The 26740-nt window shown below is 49.1% G+C and overlaps 1 long non-coding RNA gene across 2 annotated transcripts; it reads right to left on the bottom strand.

Annotated features, from left to right (window-relative positions):
* Positions 1 to 17833: 17833 nt before the first annotated feature.
* Positions 17834 to 22118, bottom strand: LOC125334732. 2 transcript variants are annotated; one of them, XR_007207209.1, is made up of 4 exons: positions 21884 to 22118; positions 21529 to 21728; positions 20646 to 21112; positions 17834 to 18198 (listed from the first exon to the last, which is right to left on the bottom strand). It is a non-coding gene; the product is annotated as an uncharacterized LOC125334732 (long non-coding RNA). The 2 variants fall into 2 exon arrangements; XR_007207210.1 differs by lacking the exon at positions 20646 to 21112 and having other exon boundaries at positions 17838 to 18198.
* Between the last annotated feature and the right edge of the window lie 4622 nt (positions 22119 to 26740).

Below are 26740 nucleotides of genomic sequence, written 5' to 3'. Positions count from 1 at the left end.
CCGAGCCGGCTCTCAGCAGCAGCTCTATGAATATCCAAAGAGGATAACGTCAGCCCTGGCTCTGGGAATCAGTGGAGGATCAATAGAGAGGCATCGCATTTAATCACCTGCCTTAATAGCTTTGCATCTGACAGAGACAGGGCATGAAAAGCTCATCCCGAACAGCGGCAGCGGCTGGGAGCAGCCAAGAGCCGGCTCCCATTCTCAGGGAGGGCAGAGTTCTGCTAACGACAGCATCCCCCCCTTCCACAGGGACAGCGAGGGCTGAACAACATCCCGGCCTTCATTTCACATAGCTTTTAATTGGCCGTGCAGGGCTTTGCCGTGACTCCGGGGGAGGATGACGCTTGGCTGCAATCCGAGCAGGAGCAGCAAATGTCTGAAGCCTCCCCCAAAGTTTTCCCTCTTGTGTTTCCTGTAGCTCATGATGTCCCGGGATTTCAGATGCCTTGATGATGATCCTGGTGAGTTTTCCCTTCTGGCCTCCAAGCCCTCTCAGCAGGTTTGGCCAGATGGAGACAGGAGCAAGCAGCTTCCAACTGCTTCTCTATCCATCGCACTTTGGTTTGGAAATGCTGAAAAACAGGAAGCAATTGGCTGGAGAGATTTGGCCATCATGGTCTCCATCTGCAACCAGAGGCACCCAACATGCACCCACAAACCCAAGGAAGGCGTGGGCAGGTCCCCCTGAAACCCCCACCCTCAGCTATCCTGCTCTATAAACCCAACCAAACCGCAGCCAGCAGACTGACTGAGTTAAGGGAAGGTTTAGATTGCACAGCAGGGAAAATTTCTTCGCTGAAAGGGTTGTCCAGGACTGGAAAGGGCTGCCCAGGGCTGTGGTGAAGTCACCATCCCTGGAGAGATTTAAAAGATGTGTAGATGTGGCACTTGGGAACATGGTTTAGTGCTGGCCTTGTCAGTGATGGTTGTACTGAACGGTCTTGGAGGGCTTTTCCAGCTTTAAAAATTCTGTGATTCTGTCACAGGTCCTGGAGGATTTTCCCAACTCCAAACTATATCCCTGAACATCTCAGCCACCCTCCAACCTCATAGTTAGATGGTGGCTGGATGGTCCACATGCCTTGCCCATCACTGCCCACCTCCAGCTTCTGACCCTCCCCAGCTCCCCTCCCAAAATCCCAGCACAGCCCAGCACCCCTGGATTGCTCACACACACGGAGGAAACCACTTTGCTTTAAGGATAAAAGGAAGGTTCTTTAGGCATCACTGGAGAACCTTCCCAACAGGGAGCACTGGTGTAGGTGTTTTAAGACAGTTGTAATTTCTTTTGAGTATTTTTCCAGGCGTACCTGGATAAATTATTCACAAAGAATAAGAGACAAACGCATCTGGAAATAAAAAAGGAGAACAGGCCATTGGGATCAGGCCAGCAGCTTTTTCCTGTAATGCTACTGCCACGTGCAACACTCCTGCTTCCTCTGTGAAAGAATATAGCAATTATTTATATTGTTTTAATGGAAAGGGGCTTTGTCACATGAAATAACACATGAGCAGGTCGTGAAGCAGGGAATAATGAACAGGGAATAATGCTGTACCCCTGGATAAACAGGGCAGTAGGAAGGGGGGAACCCACCCACCACGGCAATAATAAAGAAATCATCATCATCACAGAACCAACCCAGCTAATTTTTACTCCATTTCCATGTTAGCACTAAGAACATTTAAATTCTGTTGCCATTTTTAGAGAGGAAAACATATTTCAGTAATGTTTGTTGGAAATATCATTAGGATAACAGTCACCCCCGCAATGTTTTATTGCAGGCAGTTACTTCCATGCTGCCATTCGCAGAGATTACTCCCCAAATTACTTCTAAACATCCAAATTGCAAAGGGAAGGAGTTAGTCTAGCCCTGGGATTGATTGCTGTAGTTTCTCTTGCAAGACTAATAAGAATATATCTATCTCTTCTGCAGTGTTTTGCTTAAAGTGGTTGTGGAGCATTTGGTGAAGGGGGGGAAATGCTTCTCCGAGGCAACAGAGCTGCCTGCAAAGCTCTGGCCCATCACCCTCTCCAGTGGAGCCAAGCACATCAAGCAAATCAGAAGGACAGCTCACTAATCTGCTCTTAAAAACCTATTTCTCGGGCATAACTGTGTTTGGAAGGTGGGAAAAACTCCTAAAAGATAAAATTTACTGAAGGCAGTCGAAGACTGCATCTCACAGCAGTGTTAGAAAACAAACACCTGGGATTAAGGCTTCTTTAATCAACATTTACTGCAGGTTTAATAACGTGTATTAAAAGCAGGCAGGCAAATGGTGTTTGGGAAACGACAGGAAAATAAAGTAGATAAATGCACTAATTGCAGCTTATCTGACAGCTCTGTGTTCTCCTCCACAGCTGAGACTCCAGATTGAGTATTTATACATTAGGCAGGATTGATTCTCTGGGATCAAGGAAGACTTGGGGTGGGGTGACAGCAGCTGATGGATGGGCATGGTGCCTCACCAAATCCTGGCATATTGCTTTGTCCAGGTACTGCAGATCAAAAAAGGAGGTATTTTGCAGCTGACAGCAGCTGTTTACAGCAGGGGAGACTTGATCTGCCTGGTTTTACAACACATTTGAGCAGGGCTACTTTACACTCTGAAGCAGCAAGAGGTTTTATGTCTATTTGTGTGTTTAGGTGGGCTCCAACCTTCTGGGAAGCTCCCACCCAAGCAATCTATATATAAAAAGAGGCCCCTGGAAATCTGTACGTTAGCCACATGCCATGAAGAAGAAAAGAGATCAAAATGGAGAATCTCCATGGGGCTGATGGATCCAGCCCCATGGAGGTCAGGAGGCTCAGCTCTCCCTCGTGAGGGCAAGTGGTAAAGTCCATCCAGTGCATCCCAGGAGGGACCATTGCCCCAGGGTCTGGGGACACACACCCAAGGTTTTAAAGATCCAGTGTCACATCTTCACTCATCCAGAGCTCCCCTTGTTGAGAATCCAGACATCACATCCCTGCAGCGCAGGTTTTTTCCGTGGCTCCATCAATCCCAATGTTATTGAGCCAGGAGAGGTCTGACCAAAGCCTGTGTCCCTGCATGCAGCAGCCATCGTGAATATTGGCTTTCCTGCCCAGTTTCCCACTGAGCAGAGCATCTGAAGGGGCTTGCTAAAATCTTCCCTTCCATTTAGTGCTTATGCAAAGAAACAGCCAGATCTGGGGTGGCCTCAACTGGTTTTGCAACTTGAAGGGAAGGCCTTGGGGGGGCTTTTCCAGAGGCCAATCCCAGGCAGATAGCATCTCCCCCGACCGCAGAAACCAGCTCCCTGTTGTTCTGTGCAACCACAGCATCTGCAGCCCCTTGTGCACAGTCATCAATCACGGCAGACGTGGTGGCAGGGCCCTGGCAGGGACCAGGGTGTCAAAGTTCCCCAGCTCACGCATTTCCGCACAGGGCAGGGTTTAACGAGGGGAAAAGCATCCACTGGAATCACCAGCAGCAGCCAAAGCACTGACCCAGCAATTCAAAGAGAAGCTTGCTTGCTTGCTTTCAGAAAGAAAGAAAGAAAGAAAGAAAGAAAGAAAGAGTGTGCAGAAGGAATTGTTCCCAAAGCTCATAGCTGACAAGTTCTTCATGGGTGCTTCCATGGGTGCTGATTGAAAGGAGAGAGAAATGCAGGAGTGAAATCAATTTGTTCCTCTGAGCTTTGGGCTGTGCTTGACAGTGGATTTCTTCCCCCTGAGGGACACACTCACAGGTTAGCTCTCCCCCTCTGCTCCTCACAGAGTGCAGTTGTTACAAACACTCTCTCCTGAGCTACCTAAACCCAGGAGAAACCTCCGAACAAGCCATCCTTTCCTCTGTGAGTGATTTCCCCTGCAACTTGTGCCAGCATTTCAGAAAGAAATCCTTCCAGCCAGCTCCAGAGCCGGCTTTGGAGAGAACAGCATCCTTCTGCACTCCTGCTTTCCTTCCTCAGCCCGGAGCAAAGTTCCACCCACTCCCCTGGGAACTGCAGCCAGATGCCCACAGCAGGCTGAGCACACTGGGTATGCTGGGCACTGCCAGAGTGCTGAGCACATCAGCTCCAGCCTTTTGGTGTCTCCACTCTCTGAATGAACCAGGAGAATTGCTGTGCTCCCCACAGACACTCTTCTCCTCCTCAAGGCACAGGGAGACCGTGCTGGGGGCCTGCAGATCCCAGAGGGGCAGTGGGACGTGTCCCATGGCAGAGCTGGCCAAGGCCATCTGGGACCCTGTGCACCCATGGGACTGACCAGAGGCCAAAGACATCCTTCAGAGCTGGCACAGCCTGGTTGGTTGGTCCTTGCTGAACTGGAACACGGTGCCTTTCAGCTCTGCCAGCCCCACTGTGCTGCTTCCACCAAGCCACAGAGAGGAGACCGGGCCCTGCCAGGCTGAGATTCAGCTCTTCCTCTGGGAAACTGCCCGTCATTTTTAGGATTGTTAATTTCACAGTGTGTGCAAGGCAGTGTGCAATGGAATTAATCACAGTCCTGTATCCACTCGTGCCTGAGGTGCTGCAGAGGCTGGGATGCTCCGAACAGAGCAGCCCAGGTAGACCCCCTGGAGCCTTCCTGCCCTCCCAAGGATTCTCCATGTCCCTGCAGACTGAGGATGTTTCTGGATTTCCAGGCAATAAACCCCCTCCTTAGTGAACCTGCTGTCCCAGCCACACTGGGGCAAGGGAGGGGATGCAGGGTTGGGAATTAGCAGGCTGGTTCCCATGTGCTCCAGGACCAACGGGCTGAGTGTGTAGCACACATGGATCAAGGCTTCCCAAGAATGCACCTTGGGCTCTTCCCAAAATCCTTTCAGGCACCTGAGATGCAGTGGGACCCCTCCCTCTACATGGTTTGTCCTAGGCAGTGAGTTCAGCAGGCAATTTCCAAAGGGGTTGCAGCCTGCTCTGGTGCACAGGGGATTTGAAGTTTTTATGGCTCCCCAGCCTCCCTGGTGTATCCAACTCATGCTCGTGGTTTGAATGAAAGCAAAGCTCAGCCCTTGCACGGCTTTGCAGGGAATCTCCCTTTCCCAGCCACCACACTTCCCCAGTGCCAGCACCCAGCCCTGCTCCACATCCCCCCTGGTCCCCAAAACCAGTTTCCTCTGCTCAGCCTCCCCAGCTCTCCAGCCAGGTTCCTGGTGAGAAGAGGAGAAACCCGTTCTCCCAGGCTGTGATTTTCAACCAGAATGATTTTCATTAACTCTGTCCCCAAGGCGCAGAGGGGGACAGGCCACACAGGCGCTGAGCAGCCCGGAGCTTGTTGGAGTCAGAAGAAAACGAGGCAGAGCTTTGCTTGCAAAGTTAATTTGAACCAACCGGCAGCTGGTGGAGCAGCCAGGAGAGCCTGTCCCACAGCAAGAGCCAGCATTTTCCAGGGATACCACAGAGCTGGGATGCTAGCAGGGAGGGGACAGCAAAGGGCTCAGTCAAAATGTTTGGGCACAATTATTTCAAGAGCGCTCCAGGCACATGAAGATGGGCTCTGGCACATGAGCTGGGGACGTGGCCTCACTCACATGTGCAGCTCAGCTCCAGGCAGGGACACGGGCAGGGCTGGGGGACAACAGGAGAGCCCCAGGGGTGGTTTGTGGAAAGCTTGACCCCTCCTGCAGGCAGCGGAACGTGGCATCCCACACGGGATATTGCATTGTACCCCATGTGCATCCTCCCTCCAGCCTCCAATGCTGCTCTCATTTTATGCCCAATTAATGGAGTTTTATTATTTTGCGTAATACAATGGCTGCAATAAAGATGCAATTACTCCAGATGGAACTTGAACTTGGGAAAAAATTATTTTCAGGACTAATGAAACACATCTCACCAGGAGTGGATGGACACGGAGCACAGAGAGGGGCTGAAAAGCCAGGTGAAGTATGAGGTGGTCAGACTCATGTCCAGGCAGGGCTGTGGCAGGCTGGGCTCTGTCAGACAGGCCAGATATGAACAGCACCTGAAGAATCCTCCCAGCTGGGTTACACAGCCAGGAAAAGATCCCCAGAGCCACACACACGGGGCTGGGAAATAAGAGAAGGTCCCTGGAACAGAGTATCAAAGCAGGTTTGATGTTGTCTCCAGCACAGGAGACAGATGGAGGGTTTGGATCTGCCAGGCCAGAGCCAAGCAAAGATGCTGGGCATCCAAGCAAGGGGAGGGGATGCCTGGGGATGTATCTGGCTGCCAGCAGCATCCACACAGTAAAATGCATCTTTCCAGCATCCCTCCTGCCTTCTTCAGCTCTGTTTCCCTGGCTCTCCTCTTTGGGCAGGAACCCATCCCCACCCCAGGCAGGTAAAACACCTGGCACAATGCTCGCTGCACGTGGGGGAGGGCTCCATGACAGGGCAAGGGAGAGCAGAGCATCCCATCAGCCACCCCCGCTTGCAACACCACCAGTTCACAGCCCAAATTACCTGGTTCATTCCAGCTTTCCCTCGCAGGCAGTTCCAGCACGCCAAGGAAATCCCAGAGGCTGCTGCAACTGGCTCAAAACCACGGGCCCTGTCAGCTGGTTTGAATTTTCCTTGTGTTTGCAAAGGCAAAAAAAAATAGATTAAATGGCCTTTTAATCCTTATTCAGCATCACTCTGAAGGCTTTTCCAGCTTAACTAAAATGTATCACCCATGCCTTGCTGTTTGCTTTAATAGCCCAAGGGGACTTAAAGCTGGCTCAGACTGTGTCAAGTGCCCCAGAGAGCTCAGCAAGGGCAGCCAGGCTCTGTGCACAGCCAGGAGCTCCCACAGCCCTTCCCTGGTTTATCTCCATGCCACAGACACTGTGCCCAGCTGCTGAGCCTGTGCCACCCCCCCAGCACTACTCCTGGCCCAGGGATGCTGCCCACACTGATGATGGAGCTGGAGAGGGTTTTGACATGGACATAGAGTGACAGGATGAGGGGTTATGGCATCAGACTGGCACAGGGGAGGGTCAGGTTAAATATAAGGAAGAAATCCTTCCCTTTGAGGGTGCTGAGGCCCTGGCACCGGGTGCCCAGAGAAGCTGTGGCTGCCTCATCCCTGGAAGTCCAAGGCCAGGTTGGACAGGGCTTGGAGCAACCCGGGATAGTGGAAGGTGTCCCTGCCCATGGCATGGGGTGGAACAGGAGGAGCTTTAAGATCCCTTCCAACCCAAACTGTTCTGTGAGTCTCTGATAAGGCTCCAGGTATCAGGACTTCTCCCAGCTCCTGCATGGCCCTGCCGTCCCTCAGGAGCATGGGATGGGTACATGGCAAAGGACAAAGGGTCTCAAAATGTGCCTGGCAGCACAGGATCATCTGGAGGCTGTAGTGGATGGATCAGCCCCATCTGCATCATGAGGAGGGGGCACAAAATCCTGCAGCAGAATAGTCCATCCTCCCTTCATACCCCATCATCTCAGTGCCAGCAGGAGCAGGGCAGAGCATCCTGGTGCCAATTTACTGCCAAGGAAAGTTTAATGTATTTGTGCAAAGCACAGCATGATGAGAGCTCCTTTTGGCTTCTCTCCTGATCGAGCATCATGCAAGGACCTGTGGCTGGCCCCTGCATCCAGGGACATGCACATCCTCCTAACCTGCAGCACATCAACAGCACTCACCAAATCCAGTATATTCAGCATCTTTATGCCAGCTGGTCTCTGTCTCTGCTCTCTCCTCTCAGGGTTTGTCAGGTTTAATTAAAATTCCTATACTCAGCTGGCTCTTCCACTCAGGCTATTATCTGCAGTGTGCTCTGCTGCCTGCCTCGAACTCGTCTCATTAGGAATCCACCTCTTGGTGAATGAAGCCATATTTAGAAGGCAATACATAGCCAGTATTTGAGTCTGAGTAGTTCTATTGACCCATCCCCTTGACAAGACAGATGCCCCAAGGACCTGTTCTCAGTGTTCCTGCTACTCATCTATTTCCAGTGAAACGATGATTTCGTTCACTGCAGGAAATTACAGCCAGGAAAGAGGAGGAGGTGGAGGTGAGCCTGCCCTGCCCCAGCACTCACTGCTGTCAGATTGCAGGTCACACTGCCCAGCACACCATGGGGACCCACATGTGCCCACCCTGAGCACACCAAGAGTGCGGGTCTGGGTTTTAACCATCCTGAAGCCAACAAACACCCGCAGAGCTTCTCCCTTCCTCCCTCCCTGGGAAATCAGGTCTCACACAGAGGTGACATTTGACTCTGCCTTCTCTGGTCTCACACATCAAAACTCTGTGGGCTCCTCATGGAAGCAAGACCGGGAATGGTCTGCAGGGCATGACGGATGAATCTTCTAGAAGAGAGGGAAATGGAGAAAAAGAGCCACAAACAACTTTCAGAGGAACAACCCCTGGAAGAAAAAGCAAACAGAGAGGCTGAGTCTGCTCCCATGGCCGTGAGCAGCTGTTCCTCCTGGTTCTGTGGGGCAGCACAGTGTTGCCACAGGGCTGGGGACAGGCACAAGTCCACCCAGCCTTGCAGGCCACTAGCCCCCAGCTCCTGGAGGTGTTCGGCAGCTTGTGTCTTCTTGAGCACACCCAAAGAGAGCCTTCCCATAGATCTCAGCTCAATCCCACATGATTTTTTCCCCAACTGTTTTTATCTCAGCCACTCAACGAGGAAACCTGTTCCTCACTCAACTCTGCTCTGCTGATGAAGAGTTCAAAACAAACCTCTCAGATGCAGATTCCATCACTGAGGGGATCTGTGTTGGGTTGGCAAAGGCAGGGAGAGACAGACCCAGGAGCAAAGCAGCAAAGTTACAGTGGCAAGAGAAGAACACCAACACAGAGCAGCCCTGGAGATGCAGTGCAAACCCAGGAGACTGTCACAGCCATGGGCTCCAAAGGGCTGGTCCCAAGGGACACCAGCCCTCTCCTGCTGTGGGCAGTGGACCAGCACAAACAGAAGCGTCAGGCCAAGCGCTCTGGACATGAAGCACTTTTTGGGCCCTAATTGAAGCTCGAGCCCAGGATTCAGATGTGCTCCAGATATAGAGCGGTGAAGAAACACAACAGCCTTCCTCCTCTTCCTCCTCCACCTCACCATTGACCTCAGAGGAATGCATGTTCCAGCAGGCTCCTTTGGTCCCCCTCCCACATTCTGAGGCACCGCCAGCCCACAGCAGCCCCCTCCCCTGCCTCTCCACACACTCTCTGCTGCCAGCAGTAGCTCTTTGCTCCTTTTGGCCATTGGCTGCTGGTTCCCCTCCTGTACATTCCCTTCCATTTAGAGATATTGTCAGTTGAGAATCAGAGCTCAGATGTTTATTATTTCTAATGTAATCCCAAGCCAAAATACAAGGCAGGGTGTTTAGTCTTTCCCTCGGCTCTCAGCGTTGAAGAATGGCAGCTGAGTCAGCACCCGGCGTTCCCCATCGCACCACGTTCCCCACAGACAGATGGCAAACCCTTAACTCTTCCAGCAGCTCCCAGATATTTTTACTGCCTATTGCTTTTTTGACTCTGTTTATTTTTTCGAGCTGAAATAAGCGGAGTGATGGGAAAAAGAAATCTCCTGCTGAGCATTGCATCAGAGACCAGATTCCCATAAGGATTGATTTCAGTGGAAACAGCAAGGCCTTCGTTTTTTTGGCAGGGTGAACTCAGCAAAGGCTGAGCACTGCATCACCCAGCACAGCAAAGCAAAGCTGGCTTTCTTTGCTGAGCACCTGTGGACCTTCCTTTGGTCTTTTTAGTAGAGAAAAGGTAAATGTGTCAAGACACCATCAGAAAACCATGTTGGCTCAGATAATCCCTAAAGATGCTTCAAGCACAGAGACAAGAAAGCTCCATCCAAACTGTCTGGGGCTTGTTTGAGTCAGTCTGGCACTGCTCAACCAGGGTATCCTGGGGAAGTGGGCGATTCCAGGCAGGCAGAACTGACCAGAGGAGCACATCAGTGCCTTCCCACACAGTGGTGCCCTTCCCTGTCCAGAGATGGAGCAGATCCACAGCATCCCTCCAGGCCAGCACTCTGGGAACATTACAGGGATTTGGGAACATTAAGGGGATTTCCCATTCAGTGCTTTTACTGACTTCTGGGGTGGCATCACGTGATCCAAAGTCAAGTTCTTCAAAATTAGGATTGCATCACCAATTTGTGTCTCCCAGCAACTGTGCTCTGTGCTGCAAAGCAAACTGCCCAGAGCCCAGCAATTGCTTTTAACCCCAGGCAGGCCACAGCCATAGGATAAAGTCACAGGAAAAACAAACACCTGACACTGCTTTTGTCATGCCATAGATGAAACCCAGAGAAGACAGAGCAAAAGTGAAGAAATCCCCACTGGGAGGATTTGGGGAATGAAGAAAGAGCACAGATAGGCAGTGGTGAGGTTCTCTTACTAGCTCCATCCTTAAATCTTAAAGAAATCAATAAAATCTTCAGGAACAGAACCTTTTCCCATAAGAAAACAGAAAGGATTACAGCAAGGGGTGTGAGTGTGCCTCTTCTGCGGCCACATTAAAACCATCCTTCATCTGGATGGCTCATCTGGGAAGGGCAGCTCTTGTGAGAGCTGCAGCGAGGTCAGGGCTTGGCCCAGGGGCTCAGAGGGCTGCAGGATGTCAGAGCACAGGGATGCACCTCAGCACCAGCAGGAGGAATCTGGGAACGACCTGCTTTAGGAATGAGCTCCTCACGCATCAGCATAAAACTCCTGTTGACACAGACCTGCTTCGCTCCTGCCAGAGGAGAAGGAGCTGCTTTCATCCTTCTGTGGGAGCAGAGATGAGGCTGGAGCCCAGCATCAATAAATTAATGGAAAGCCTTTGCTTTCGAGCAGAGGCACTGCAGATCTCAGCGGGCACATCACAGCTTTCTGCTCCTGCCTAGATGAATATTCAGCTGGCAGGACAACTGCAGAGACAGGCTCTGCCAACACCTTTCTGGGACACAGCAGCAGCTCTGCCCCAATTCTTTGGTGTCCCCTATGCAACAAGCTGGTCCAGAGCTGTCCTGCAGCACATTTGTAGGAACAACCTCCTCTGCCCACCAAGGGGACCAGACCCAGCAGTCCAGCTAGCTCCTGGCATTCCTTCATGTCATCCATGCCAGTGCAGCTGACAGCTCAGATGCTGGGGCAGAAGTCATTCTCCCAGCCCCACTCTGTTCACAGGTGAAGGCTCTACCCCCTGCTCACTGCCCTGAAGCAGTCTCCCATTCCCAGTCCCTATTTAGTGCCTTGTTTAGGCTTATTTACCCTCTGGGGTAGCTGCACTCCTGCAGCTGCAAGAAAAAGCTGAGTCCTCTGTGCCTGGAGTCAGGGATGTTTATTGGCACTTGAAATCCCATCCCTTTGCTGGTCCACCCCACCCCGGGCAGCGCTGGCAGGGGTGCAGCTCAGTGCTGCCAGCAGCCCGTGGCAGCCCCGTGTCCCTCAGCCTGCCCACCCAGCACTCCCAGGGACAGATGGGCAGCCTTTGACCCACCTCCCCGACAAAAGCCTGGGGAAATAGTTTGCCCTGTCCATGGATGGCCTCCTCCTGGCTCCCAAGTGAGGAGTTGTCCCATTTGTGCCAGTCAGTAGGAGCTCGACTGAAATCCAGCAGCCTGAGTGTCTAGTGATGGTGAGAAGAGGAGCAAAGAAAGCTGCCTGTGAGCCAAAAGTTTATAATTAAGAATAAAATGAGGAAATAACAGGGGGATACAGCCCTGGCAGCTGGCAGGGACATGGGTGGGATCAAGGGGAGGCAGAGGGTGGCTGTGGGCAGGAGAGCAGCCCAGAGCGGTGAGGTAGGAGAGGCAGCAGAAGCAGGAAGCAATGCCTGAAGCAGCATCCCAGTGGATGCAAGCTCACCCACAGCGAGTTTGTTGAAGCCAAAAAAGGATATTGCAACAAGTGGAGGGGAAAGTGATGAAAGAGGAGGTGAGAATTTTAGCTTCAGGAAAGGCTCAGCAAGGTTATGCAAGCTGTTGAGGTGCTCAGGATATGAAGACATGGGGGGAGGCAGGAGATGAAGACAGCACTCAGATTCCGGCAGCAAAGCAGCATCCTGGTATTGCTGAGCTCAGGGAATCCCTGAGCTGAGAAGAAGAGGTTAAGAGCCCTGGTTTGGCTGTGTTGTGCTTGAGAGGGTGGTGAGACATTCACGAGATGTCAGAGAGCTCCTCCGAGATATGAATTTGGACAGGGAGAGGAGAGCCCAGAGAGGGGCTGCATGCCTGAGTCATCACCATAGAGATGGTATTTGAGTGTAGCTGCGATGAGATTACCCAGACACACAGTGCGGAGCATGGACACAGCTCTGTGAGCTCCCAGGGCAAACCAGGCTCCCACAGCAGCCCAGCACCAGCCACCGAGGGGCAACAGGTAGCCAAAACTGGGACACGATCCAGGCAAGGCTAGGAGCCAAACAGCCACAGCCCTGCCTCTCCTCCAGAGGATGACTTGGACCCTCCTCCTCAGAAGTCCATCTCTTTTCTGTGTGTTGTGTGCTCTCCACACAGGAAATCCAGGTCCTCAAAGCATCAGACACCAAACTCAAGCACTTCAAAGAGGGCTGAGCTGAGCTTCTGAGTCTCACCTCTGCAAAAGAGGGGGAACCACACACTTACACTCCACAGGGGAGCCACAAGGACAACTCCCACAACAGTGAAGAGACCTCAGGGGCCAGGTGAGGGGGCACAAGGGACCTTGGAGAAAAGCAAAATAAGCTGCTGTAAAGCTCCAAGCTGTGGTCAGTCCTGGAGAGTGTGACCAGGAGGTGGCAGGCTCAACTCGTCCATGGATGGTGGCTCTTCTGCAGGAGGTCCTGGCCTGGAGACAAAATCGCTCGAAATTCGCTTCTCACCCATCAGAAGGAAGCCGAAGAACTGAAGAGCTGGAGGAAGAGGGGAAAAAAGAGACTGTTTGAGCTTCTTTGAAAAGCAACAACATCTTGGGAGAGGCGTTTCTGCCACCAAGGCTGACGCCTGTCAGGGACACAGTCCTGCTCAACGCCAGGACCAGCATGGGGACAATGGCCAGCCCGGCGTTGTAGGAGATTTTCTCTCCACTCCTGTTACAGATAACACACAGGAATCAATGGAGAGGGGGAATTATCTGCATTTCCAGCTGTCCCTCCCCACCCCCGGCATCCTGGTCCCTGGGAGAGCATTTGAAACATTGCAACAGCTATAATTAGAAGTAACAGTAACACTCACTTTCCAAGAGGAAACTGTGCAAAAGGTTGATTTCCTCTTTAATACCATTTCAGATCTGCAGCTCCAGTGGTGAGGGGATTTGCTGAGCAGCAGTCTGGATCACTAAGAAGAATTAAGAGTTTCTTCCCACTTCTGTGGGGGTTACTTGCTCCAGGTGCAAGATGCCAGGTCCTAAGGTGCAGAGGAGACTGTGCTACTCTGCTCAATCCCTCTGCAAAGAGCAGAGGCCAGAGCATTTCCATTCTCACTATCTCATCTATATTATGCATTGCCCCCAAGGCTAATTAACATTGCTGCATACAGCACTGACTTGGGAATGTCAAAGACTTTGGGAACTTCATTGCTGGAGCTTTCAACAGAGCTGCAAGTCACAGGCAGGCTCCTTGTGATTCCATACAAGGAAATATTCACAACATACAACAAAAATAGCCTCCATCACTACACGTTATAATCACATCAGGGAGTCTCCACACCCTGCAGCAATAAATGATGCCCTCTCTCCTCACTCAGAGCACTCTGCAAACACCCATTAACCCTCCCAACACCCAAGGATGGGCTGCAGAGACTAAGGTACAGCCCTCAGCCAGCAAAAAAGCATGGCAGAGAGTCAGCAGCAACTCCTGGACTGTAAGAAGCACTTTATCTTCTCCGATAATCTCAGTAACACAAGGCAAGTTTAGTTTGCCTTGTCCTTTGCAACCTTCCTGAGACCTTAAGGCCAAAAGACGCTGCTACATTTTCTCCCCCTTCAGAGTTATTTTTGTGCTGAGCCCAGGAACTTGTGATGGATAAAAACACCTGCAGAAAGGTCATCAGCCACAGCTCAAAATTTTTCAGAGATAAAGAAGCTCCCCTTGGCAGAGCGCTCTGCTCTTTCAATCTCACACTATTCAAAGGTTTGCCTGGTTTCTAATTTGAACTCATCTGCATTTTGCATGCAGATGTTGATCCATTGCTGAGCCGCACAGAGCTGCCTGCTGCTGCACAACTCAAGCACCACAATCAAATCCTTTTGATAAGCTAAAGGCAAAGGGCACTTTGATCTCTCAGAAAGGCACCAGACCAGTTCCTGGAAATGTTCCTTCAGCCATGAGGATGGAGCCTTGGGAATTTCTGCAATGAACTTTCTTGTTCAGATGCCCCAGCCCCTCAAACAAACTCACCAAATAAACTCAGATTCTCTTTCTGACCACCACTGACACGAAGGGCATTTCAGTCAGCCCCAAGATGGTTTTCTTAAGACAGAATTAGGCTCAGTTCTTTCATTTAAAAAAAAAAAAAAATCTTAAAATTAATATTCTCAAACATTTTCAGACAAGTAACCAGACAACATTTTTCCACTCTTTAAATCCAGCCTCAGAAGTGAGATGTGCCATCCCCGAGGCGTTCATCACCTTTGCCCTCCTCTGTACTGCCAGAATTAGATGTGTGTGTGTCAGCCCAAACTGCTGATCTCTCCTGCCTCCCCAAAAAACATCTGCAGGGCTGTGAGTGGCTTCTCTGGAAGCCGTGGCTCCCATACAAGGCAACTGGTCCCTGGCCAGTGAAGGGCAGCTGGAAAGGCCTGACCAAGTAAGAGATTGACTTGGCTGAGCATCATTTAATTCTCTACAGGGGGGACAAAATGCACTCAGGTCACCTAAAAAAGTGAAATATCATGTCTCACTTGTTTCCAAAGAGTGATTTCGTTTCTGTGAATGTTGTGTTTGTTCCCAAACAAGTAGAGAAGAAACTGTGTCTGCTGGTGAGTTGAATGCCCTCCTCCTCCCGCTGACTTCAGAGGGAAGAGTGACGTGGATGGATAAACTCCTCCACCAAATCTGCAGATACCCTCCCCATGCAGCAATCCTGAAACTCCAGTCTAGGCAGGTCCAGGCTGCTCTGCAGCAAGGCTGAGCATCAGCATCTGCCCAGAGAAGCTGTGGCTGCCCCATCCCTGGAAATGTTCAAGCCCACGTTGGACAGGGCTTGGAGCAGCCTGGGATAGTGGAAGGTGTCCCTGCCCACAGCAGGGGGTGGAACGAGTTCGACACAAATCAGTGTGAGATTCTGTGATTCCATGGTCAGCATCAGCCCACTTCCACTCCCATTCCCCTTCCTGTTGCCAGGCTGCAGCTGGCAGGCAGCGTGCAGGACCCTGGGGAAGCTCAGGTCACTCCACACGTGCCTGGGCAGACCTGGCCTCGTTCTGTTTGGAAAGAGAAGCACACGACAGGCAGATTAGAAGGTGACAAATAGATGGACAGGCAGGCAGACTGACTGCCCTTAAATAGTCTTCATATTTTTGCCATGATATCTGTCTGCAAGGGTTTAAATTATGAGCCTTACTTACAGCTTTGAAAGAATTTAAAATGCTTAAATCCTTGTTAAAAACTAAACTAACAAAGCTTGGCTGGATACTGCACTTTTAATCCACAATGAAAGCAGTGCATTTGATTTGAAGGGCTACAGAGCTCCTGTGAAAATGCCCTGCAAACACTGAGCCCCAACTAATGACCAGCCTGCTGTAAAAATGGTTTGCTGTCAGATTCAGATCCTGGCTGAAGTGAGTCCGTCAAACTCCCCCGTCCTTCTGAGTGAAGGATCAGGTATTGGATGTGCAGTTTGTCCTGTTTTGAGACACCTCACAAGCAGTAAATGAGATATTGAGGGCCCAGATGTTGGCAGGGATACGGGAGAATTCATTTAGCTGCCTCTCACCCCAGGGAGTGCAGCGAGAGAGCAGCAAGTCCCAGAGTTAAATGCTTCCAGCAGGACCAGCTGCTGCAGCCCCCCCAAGCAAACCAGCCACACATCCTATGAGCTCTGCTCCCCTACACCCAGACACAAGGAGGATGTGTCAGGTGAGGCAGGTTCCCAAACCTTTGGAAAAGCCCTTTGTAGATTATAAAGTCTCAGAGAACAGCTCCGGTTCCTGTTAGTCTTTATTTATGATCCTCTTTAAGGCAGACAGACGGGTTAACTTCCACCTTCCCATGCTGAGCACATCCCGCTCTTTGCAGAACTGCCCCACTCGCAGGCAAGCCCCAAACTTCCCAGCTTCGAGCCAAAAACTGCAGCATGGCCAGAACACGAGCAGGCCTGAGAGCACAGCAGCTGTGGCACTGCTGTCACCCTGCCCACCGCCTGCACCCACACCCTCCGCTGCCTCTGGGACAGGAAGCTCCATCCTGGCTGCTCCAGAACTGTCGTGCTCTGAGGGGGAACTACGGAGCTGGCTCTGCCAAGGAGGGTGAAAAAAGGGATGGGACGCACCCCGGAGCAGAGGTGGCACACGGGAACATCCTCACCATGGGGACTTCCCCACCAGAGGAACACGCTCGCTGCCAGATGCGCTGCCTGTTCCCCATCCAGCCTGCAGCTGGATCTCATTGCCAGGGGAAAAGCTTCTGCCTCCTGATTATTCTGTTTATTCTGCTAAAGACCATCATCATTCTGCTGTTTGGGTTTGTTTGGGGCGGGCTTTTTTTAGCAGGCTCCTATTTTTGGGAGCTCATGTGCTGCGCTCCCTCTGCTGGCTGGCTCACTTGGGCTGGGGAGAGGCTCTGGGGAAGGAATCATGGAATCTTAGAATCCCAGAATGGTTTGGGTTGGAAGGGACCTTAAAGCTCATCTCATTCCAACTCCTTGCCATGGGCAAGGACATCTTTCACTATATCAGGTTGCTCCAAGCCCTGTCCAACCCAGCCTTGAAAACTTCAAGGGGAGGGGGAGGGAAAGAACAAACCCCTGCTCTAACTGCCTGTGAAATGTCACAGCACAAACCCTTCCCAGGCCCTGACTCCTTAAATTCGAGTGTTAAGACCTGAGAGTGGCATTCTTGTGTCAGCTTTACTCCTTATAGCCTGGGTAAGCAGAGTCTTGTCAACAAAGAGAAATGGGTGGTTTGATAAAATTCAGCTGATCTTTGTTAAGGATAGAGAAACTCTCACACTTGAAAGTCACGCCAGCAAAGAGACTGGCTTGTACTGCTGATGGTTTAGAGCTGTGGTGTTCAAAGCCCCTCAGCACAAGTAATTACAGCCACCACAAATTGTGAGCGAAAACATGAAAGCAGATCTTGAAAATCTTGATTATAGAAAACCTCCTGAAGGGTAGGAAGCCTCTCACGAGGAGAAACAAGGGAGATGCTTCTGCAAGGAGTCCTCCCAAGCCCCTCATGCTTCAGAGAGCATTTCTGACACACAGAACAGTTATTGGGAGCCTTGGAGCCGTCATTCCCTTTCTGGAAAGCTGGTGGATGGGATTAAGCCCGGGGTCCTGCAGCATTCACAGCGTTATTTTCATCATCAGAGGAGCAGAGAAATCTTTTGATGGACATTAACCTAAGAGCAAGGAGTTTTTCATCAACCCTATTCAGTAGGCAAGCCAAGAAACAGTGAGGGCTCTCAAAATCAACCAAATAAAAGGCAAGACAACCCCCTGTATAGATACTTTCTTGCTAAAACTATTAATAAACATCACACATTGCGTCAATCTCTGAAGGTCAAAGCAATCTTTTTCCCTAGTGGAAGCTCTTAATAGAGGTTTTTGAGCTGCATTTTATGCCTAAATGTGCTTCTTTAATGAGTGCAATTTTACCTCTGCTCAGGTAAAGTGCCTTGTTGTACATTTGCTTTTCTTCCATGGTTTTATTACACCTATTTGGCCGATGATGTCCAGCCAAAAGAAATGAAAGATGCTGGGAAATAAAAATGGAGTTCCTGAAAGTGTTTGTCTTCATAATAAATTAAAAAAAAAACCCTAAACAAAAACAGACTTATAAAGCAGCACACTTCAGTAGCCGTTTACTGAGATTTCACTGTACACCTTTTTCTCACATAAAAAGGCATTTAAACATTAAAAAAAAGGAATGATTCTGCTAGACAAACTGTGACATGAAAAGAGAAAACAAGATGTCTGTGAACAGCCTCGGGCACTGAGGCCCTGAGGGCTGCCTGCACTGCCTTGAAGCAAAGGAGGGGAGTGGGGGAGTGAGGATGGGAGCAGAGGGATAATCCCGACAGAAAAGACCCCTCTGGGACTGGGGCAGCTCGGCCCTGCTCCATCCAGTGCTGGGCTGGGCTGGCCAGGAGGTGTTAGTCCGTGTTCCTCGATCCGTGATTTCTCCCAAGCCTTCCTGGGGAAAAAAATTACAAAAGATCATTTAAAACATCTATATCTACACAAATATATTTAAGGTTTGTTTCTTCAGCATCCATGAGAAAGGCAGTGTTCCAACACAATCACCTGCTCTTGGAGTTGTTCTGAGCCTCAATCAACAGCTGGGCCTGTGAGGATCCCTCTGCTGGCTCCAGCAACATGTTAGTTATAGAGGTTTTCCAGAGAGCTTTGCTGGGGTTTGATTTTTTTGAGTCTTATCATGTTTTATTTAGGAGATGTACTTACTATAAAGGATTTGTGAGATAGAAGGGGCTTTTTGCTGTCAAGAGCAGCTTCACAAAAATTGGTTTTCTGGAGTTCTCATACCTTATTCCCTTTGTGTTATTGGTAATTATGTAATGTTAAAAGAACCTTAAGAAGAAGATGTAGGAAGAAATAATCTCTGTTCCCCAAACCTACTGTTCTGAGTTACAGAAACAACAGTGAGTGACAGGCAGCAAAAGACAGATGGGGAGAAGGCTAAAAGAGATCTCTAATTCTATCAGTTTAATGAGTTCTTTCCTTATCAGCTTCAGCCCTTGTCCAGATCTGCTAAGTGGTTTTTCTTAGAGATAGAGTCACTATGAATTAGTGTGTGGCAGCTCCTTTTGTTACACAACTGAGCAGATTTTCAACAGTTCAGTCTCTGAAGAGCTGAGCTGTTCTCAAAGCCCGGCTGCTAAAGGGAGCACTCAGACAGCAGCTGAGCTCTGCTGATCATCCACCCTTGTGCAGGGCCAGGCTGGGAGGCCACAGCTCTTCCACCCAGCCAGGCAACACCCAGGGCCTCACAGGCTGCCTGCAAGGAGTTTCCACCTGGGGTGGGACACCAGCTCTGGGAGCCAAGGCAGCCACGGTGCTCACACCAGGAGTCTGTGTTCAGGCTGAATGTGTGTGGCTGCATCCACACTGAAGCAGCAGCAATCCAGGCTGTCCTGGGAAGTATTTTGCACTAGCCTAGGAAGCAGTGTTTTGGGGGGAATCCATCTTTCCTTCATTTGCAAAGGTGTTTTCCATCTGGGAGAGCAGTGCCCTGCACTGAACCAATCCTTGCTCTCCGCTCTTCTGCCCAAGGAATGCACCTGTGGGGATAACCGCAGCCCCAGGGCTCTTTGATAACCTCTAGGGTGGTGTGGAACAAGGATCTCACTTGTCTCATTTTTACCACCATGAAAACCCGTGCTGCTCCTCCTTGGACCACAGGACTACCGGGAGCTGACGTCCACTTGGGAAACTGAATAAACACTAAACCTCAGTGTGTAACCATTTATAGAATTTAATTCTCACAAAGGCCACTTCCAGCAGCAAAGAGAAACTAAAAGAGCCACACAGCAGGTGGACCTTGTTCATTAGGCAAGGGTACTTTTTTCTCTGGCATATTTGGAAATCAGTTGTGTTTTATAAACTGCAAATTTAAAATGTGACTACATTTATTCCTTCTTGTCTTGTCCAGAATATTTTCTCACTGGTGAAAAAGCTGTTCCTTGCTTTGCTACAGAAGTCAGGGATTGATGCCATGTTTTGCCTGGAAGACAGAGGCACACAGCACATTTCACATTCATGAGGACAGGTAGGACAGGTGCCACTGAAGCAGGGACCCTTTGAGCCACACAGCTGAGAGCTGGGGTCTTGCTTTTTCTTATATCCATTCCTCTGATGCTTAGGTGACAGCAGGAAAATATATTCCAGTTTTGTAGCAGGAACTGACAGAATTGATGCATTACTGCATTTGGAGATTTAATACACATGAACAGGCACTGCTAGATCTGCACTGGCTCTGATTAAATTAAATACTGTGGAGTCAGTCTCCTGAATTTCTGTTCACAAGTAACAAACAGTGTGGAGGTGGGAACCTGCATTTTGTTATAGGCTCACCAATCTAACGCTGTAATGAACCATTTATGAGCAAGCCTTATGAATAACTATTTTACTCGGGGTTTGGATTTAAGGGCTCTGATAGAAATTTAAGATTTTTCAGCTTCATGCAGCTACTGACCTGAACTCAACTGCTTAAAAGCTGTATAGATTAGCTGCAAAGAATCTGAGCTACATTAGCTACACAGGAAAAGAAGCACAAACTTAGACTCTGTGCAGAAATACACAGGCACCTTCATTGAAAATATGCCAAATAGATGCACAGATATATATACACACAAATTCTGTAGGTGCACCCCTATGCATTATTTGTGTGCACAGTTATTTTTAAGCATATTCAAATCTGTGGCAAATGAGTGTGTAGAACAGAAACTGTTTTCATGTGCAGTAGCACACACGAAGGCAGCAGTCACGCAAGGCCGTCTGCTGAGAAACCACTCCCTGCACCTCCTCTGGGGCAAAGAGCTGTGCTGGTGCCTTTGAACCTGCACACCACATCAAGAGGGAAAGGAAAACAACACACCAAGGACCTCAATAAACATGGATTACCTTGCTTGCTGTAATCACTTCAAAATGGCCAAGGCAGCCTCCAGTTCCCCAGGAGTCAAGTGCTTGGCCCTGTTTCTATAATAACACCTCCCCACGCGCTGCCTGCTTCCCACATGATGTGTCCCGGGTTGAACAGGACTCTCAGGAGGTGAAGCCTTCACCAATCAGCTCGGGAAGGTTTCAAAAGTTTCAGTTCCTGAGCAGGTTTTGCAATAACACCCCCCTGGAGCCAGAGGGGACGGGGCTGTTTGGGGGTGTTCGCTCCGGAGGCGCACTCGGAGCTCCCCGAGTTGTTCGTGCCCGCGGCTGCTCTGAGGCTCGGGAGGCAGGGGCAGCTCGGGGGGTGTTCACTGGCAGGAACACCAACTCTTCATGTGAATCCAACACGTCTGGCATCCCCCTTGCAGCGCTCAATGTCATCCTCAAAACCACTTCCTTCTTCTCGTCAGCACATCCTGTGTGATTTCCTGCGTTGTTTTGTAAGAGCAGCACAAATGAAAGAATTCCTCATTTATAGAAAGCCTTTCTCTGTCTTTAGCAGCTTTTCTTTCAAATCTACTTACAAAAACCCTCTTTAAAGCATTTTTCTACCGGGTTTTCTTGTTTATTTTCTTTTTCTTTCTTTTCTTTTCTTTTCCCCTGAAATTCAGAGTCTACAGACAAAATCATTTTCCTCACTGTTTGCTCTTTTGTTTTATTTAAAAAAAAATACAATTACTGTTAACATAGAAGCCCCAAGATTCACTATTTCTGTTACAAAACATGTTTACAGCACAGCAAAGTTTTTTGTTCATGCACAGGAACAAATTTTTCACTGAAATCACTTACTGACCTTAATAACCACAAACATTGTTGTCTTTATTTCAAATAGAAATTAATTTACCTTCCATCTTCATCCAAAATCCACCCTGAAGAGCTGATGTGTTCAGAGTTATTTGCATGCACCATGCACCGCTCCCACTGTGGTTGAGACGACACTCCCTCCCACAGGAACGTAAACTGCTGACTCAATGCCCGAGACCCAACTTTAACACGGCTTTGATGGATCCTAAGTTGAGATAAGTTGGAATCTTCTGGCAGCATCTGAAAACGAGTTTTGGCAGAAATTTAACCTCCTATACACTCAATTTATTTTAGTCTCAGCTAAACCACCGCCCACCTTCCATTGTGCATTACAAACCCTCCAAACACCCCAAACTTTCTTCTTGTCTACTAATACATGAATTAAATCAATTTACCTTCCTGCGAGTCACGTTCATCATGGTACAGCTCTAAGGAGAACCCAGATGAGGCAAAAGCCAACTGTTTACACTCCACAATATTCCTCTGCTCAGAACGTGTTATTCTCCATGGCTTGTTGGCTTCTCTGCTCAGAGTCAAACCCATTTACTGAGCCTCTCCTGTTATTAAGAACATTGCCCATGTAATAACCCCGAGGGTTTGTGCAGCACAGACAAATTCAAGGCTTGTTCACACCAGGGGGATCAAATACATTTGTTCCTCCTGACCAGCAGCATTTCCTGTGATAATAATAGTTTCTGGTTACCACAGACTGCCACATATTTATTACAAAGTCCACTTTCTGAGAACAAAACGAGCGTGCCTCAGGCTGCCCTACGTGTGAAACTCAACAGGCTTGGTTCACATGACGTGGAGAAAACAACCTCAGCTCCCAGAGTTCATCCATGAGTTTGTGCTGATTCTCCCTGTGTCTTTCACCTCACCACATTTCAGCCCTAATATCTGTGTTTTATCCACCTTGAGTATAATTTTCACCTGTGGCCACCTTGTTTTAACCTGCAGTCAGCTGTTTTACACTGAGGGTTGGAACCAGGAGCTGAACTGAAGGGTTTATTCTGGGATACTGCTGAGACTCCAAGGAACCTGCGTCAGGAGCAACCAGCTGAATTCAACAGCAGTTTCAGTTTTACACAGACTGTTTTCAGAAGCTGTTGACCTCACCCTGCCTGTCTGGGCTTCTCTGTCATGATGACACCCTGCCTGTGAGACCCCTGGGTCTGTGTCCCAGTGCTGTGCTCGAGAGCTGTGGTTTCCCAGTGCTGGGATTCCGGGCAGTGCTCCCCAGCTGCTGTGTCTGCTGCAGGTGTGTGTCAGCAGGAGCAAGGGATGAACAGAAGAACTCCCTGAGTCCCAGTTTTAATGTGGGTGCTGAGTTTGCAATCCTTAGTCAGCTAATTACTATTTGTGCCCTCAGTAAAATGAAGATTGTGCTACTTGGGATCTTCCCAGGCCTTTTACAACGCTCTCTTGGTTAATGTTTGTGGAAGGTTAGAATATGTATGATGCTTTTTTGAGCTATATATATATATGAACTTTTTTTTTTTTGCTTTTTATGATCCATTAAAGCAATATTGGGATTTCTTGATCTCCCAAGTGATTGATATCCTTCTCATACCTTCTCTGTTGTTTTCAGACAGAAGCAAAGCACACACAAGGCAGCATCTCCGTGCTTTTTACACTTGGCAAGACCGTGGCAGCCCCTCATGGCTTTGACTCATGCCCTCAGCTCAGTCTGCAGCTGGGACAGCCCCTGGCGACCTCAGCACTTGGACTGGGATTGAACCACAGTTCCAGGAATGCTGCCTGGCCCAGCTTCCCCACTGGTCTGAACTGGGGAGCTGTGCTGACTTGCTCTGCCCAGCACCTGCCCACCCAGTCCCTTCCTTAGATTTTGGGTCGGTTTCAATTCCTGCCTTGGAACTGAGGAGGGATATGGATCTCTCAGGGTGCACTTGACAAGCTGACATGGTCCGAGGTACAGACTTTCCCTGTGATCTCTGAACATTTCCAACCTTCCTGTTTTACTGTGTGGGTGAAATTATTCCCTGTTAATTGTGCTTCTGCTGCAGATATGCTGCTTCCACCCAGAGAGAGCTTTTCTCAGAACACTGTTCTGCAAAAACATTGAAAACATTGTTCTTTAACCAACCGAATTGGACTTTGAATCTCATGAGTGGCAGGGACTAAGTACACTGTGCCTGTAATGCCCCATCTGTCTTCTCTGAGGCTGCACAGAGCACAGCCGGAGGACCTTTGGGCTCATGAAACCTGAACTAAAAATAGTAATTACTGGGAAACAAAGGGGACAACCTGACCCCGCAGCTGGTGGCCTCAGCACAACAGCAATGATATGTAATTGTCTGCATATTTCTAAACTACACTCAAGAGCAGCTTCCAGGAGCTTCCAAGTAGAGGTCCACACACAGCTCTGCCAGATGGCTCCTCCTTGCAGGAGAGAGGGCCCCTTAGACTCTTCAATCCCCATCCCAAGTACAGACTTGGCTGTCTGGCATATTGCAGCTCAACTATCAGCAAAATATCCCAAGTAGACCAGACCTGATTCTTTTCCCTGACAGCAGAGGATTTGAAGAGAACAGTGAAGCTCTAAATAACCCTGATGAAATAAGACTGGGTCACTATAAGAGTGATGCCCTGTGTGGTGGTAGAAATCCCAGTGTAGGGATTCTGTAGGTCAGAGTCCTGTGTTATTTGGCAGTGAATGGATGTCCTGCAGTTCTTGCAGAGAAAACAGGCTTGGCACAAGAGATGAAAAAGATTTGAGTTTCTGAGGGTTAAAGGACAGATCAGCATCAAAGCCACAAGTAAGGTGTCCATCTTCTGAGCCTGACAGCAATACTTCTATTCACTGGCTGTACTCCAGAAGCTACTGACACCCTAAATTAGCACTAAAGTCAGTTGACCTCTTCTATCCCCTCCCTTGGCCAGATGACCTTTTATTTTATCATGTAACTCATACCAGGTAACTCAAAAAACTCTGTCCTCATACACAGATATCATTCTCCCATCTTCTTCCTCTCTCTTTCCCCTTTAGGCTGCTTTGCTGCTCAGAGCTGCAATAAAGGTGACTTGAGAACAGAGAAACTCACACACACAGAGGACTATTCCTAAACCAAAAGCATCCCTCTGTCTAACCAACCCAAGAGAAGGTGAGGTATGTGGTGTTTTCAGAGCCCACTGCTGAGCAAATGAAAACCATGCTGGCCTCCCACACCTTCGTGATGGAGAACAGTTACTTCCCGAGTCAAGCCTAGCACAGGTAAAGACCAAAAGAAAGAGGCTGGGGTTGTCAGGCTGCTCAGAGCTGCAGAAGCCCAAAATCTCCTTGAAACCTGCGATTCTGCTCTCAGAATCTCAGACTCGGTTAACCATCAGAGGATCTCTCACCAGGGATCCAGCTGCAGCAGGGAGAGGCAGGGCTCATGAATGCAGTGTATCAATCAGACTGGTTCAGCCTATCCCAAAATATTACTTTTCAGATGTTCTCTGCATGGTTAGAACCAGGAAGAGCAGAAATAAAAAAGACATTTCATTTTTCATGGTGTATTCAAGTTTATGCACTGCTTTTCATGGGAGGACATCCTCTAATCGAACCCACCAAACTGAGGGAAAACATTCCAGTGATTATCACAGACGTTTGCATGGGGGAAAATCCTCTTGCCTGCTGTTAGAGAAGAAACAAAATTTGCAGTGGAAGTTTGTACCACAATGCTATGGTCCCTTATGCCAGGTTTGAGCACGAGTGGATCATTTAGCAGGACAAATTCAATCCAGATCATGCCTGGGCACACAACGGTGTTTCTGTTGGGTTAGCCAGGGCTCACAACACGGCGCTTGTGCTGGCTGATGCCGGCAGCAGGAAGAAAGACAATATCTAATCTGGCATGAAGCCTACCAATACAGACCTGATGTCATAACTTCTTGAACAATTTTGAATGGCATCAGTGCTTTAGGTTGTGTGGTCTAGGATTTTGTACCCAGGAGCCCTAGAGCCATGTTTCCTGTTTCATCAAACTGTGACCATTTTTGCTGTGCTTGTGTTTCTCCACAAAATTTTCTCTTATTCTGGGAGACCCTTATCCCATTTGAGTCCTTTTAGAATCCATGATAGTGCTGCATTCTCTATGACATGTATTCAGGATCTCCCCCACAACAGCCTTTCCCAGTTGCTCCTGCAGATTTGTGTGTGCATGTAATTGTGTGTAAATTTTGCAAAACAAACATCCCAGCTATTTGCTCGACTGGGCCAATGGATGCCCACGAGCTGTCACTGGTTTGTGCAGTTCCTCTAATGCTGCCCACGCAGCCATGGGATCTGTCAGTGCTGGCCTCTCAATCCATCTTTATAATGGTCATTAGCAGCATCTGATTTCTGAAGGGACCTTCTTCCTCACGTCTCCCTGCTGCAGAACTCGGGTTGGAAAGGCTGTGCTTGCTCTTGTTCCCAGAAGGTGCTGTTTTCTAAGAAAACTGACCCAGTGCCAGGCTGTCATTCCCTGAGGAACTTGGAATAATCTGCTCTCCGAGCTGTTTTACCTGCTGACACTTCGCATGCAGTCAGTTTTACCAGAGTAATCCATCTAATTTACGGCTACAGGCTGGAGTTTGTGTAGTCTTCGGGAGAAAACTTATACTGGAAAAGTTGCTTATTTTAGAACCCACAGCCTCAAGGAAGATATTTTCCCCTAATCCTAAACTAAATGATATCATACTTGGCTAGTGCTGTAACCATGGTACTGAAGTTATTTATGACTCTGAAATTAATGCTATAGTTAGCAACACTGGAACAGGGTTTCTTCTATGCTACTGTCCAAGTGCTTCCCTCCCCCAGCCCGAGGCTACACTGGAAAGCAAGACTGAGTGTCTCCAGAGGGTCTTTAATTTGCAGTAAACAATGTCAGCCTTTGCCGATTTCCAAAACTTGGCAACACACAAGTGGATATGTACAAAGATGCGTCTTCTAAGCAAAACAAAGCACTTGGCTATGTTTTTATTGATCTTATTTTGTGAGGAGATTTATTTGGGTTTTGTTTGTTTTAGTTCTTAAAGTAAATGTTAATTTCTGTGAAAGGACCTGGAACTCCAGTGTGCAGAGCCAGGGCTGGCAGGAGGAGGGAGAACTCGGCTGGACACTGCTCATCAGCTCCAGCATCAGGAAATCACCACGAGGGCAAAGAGGAGAGGTCAGCTCTTATGCCTGGGACGCTCTGAAAGTCACCTCCTGGAAATGGATAGCCTGTGTATACAAGATATTTGGGGACCAAACCAACATTATT

This window comes from Corvus hawaiiensis, chromosome 17, assembly GCF_020740725.1.
Source record: "Corvus hawaiiensis isolate bCorHaw1 chromosome 17, bCorHaw1.pri.cur, whole genome shotgun sequence".
Classification (NCBI taxonomy): domain Eukaryota; kingdom Metazoa; phylum Chordata; class Aves; order Passeriformes; family Corvidae; genus Corvus; species Corvus hawaiiensis.
The sequence above is the reverse complement of the archived record's forward strand: the minus strand, read 5'-3'. Positions and strand labels throughout refer to the sequence as shown.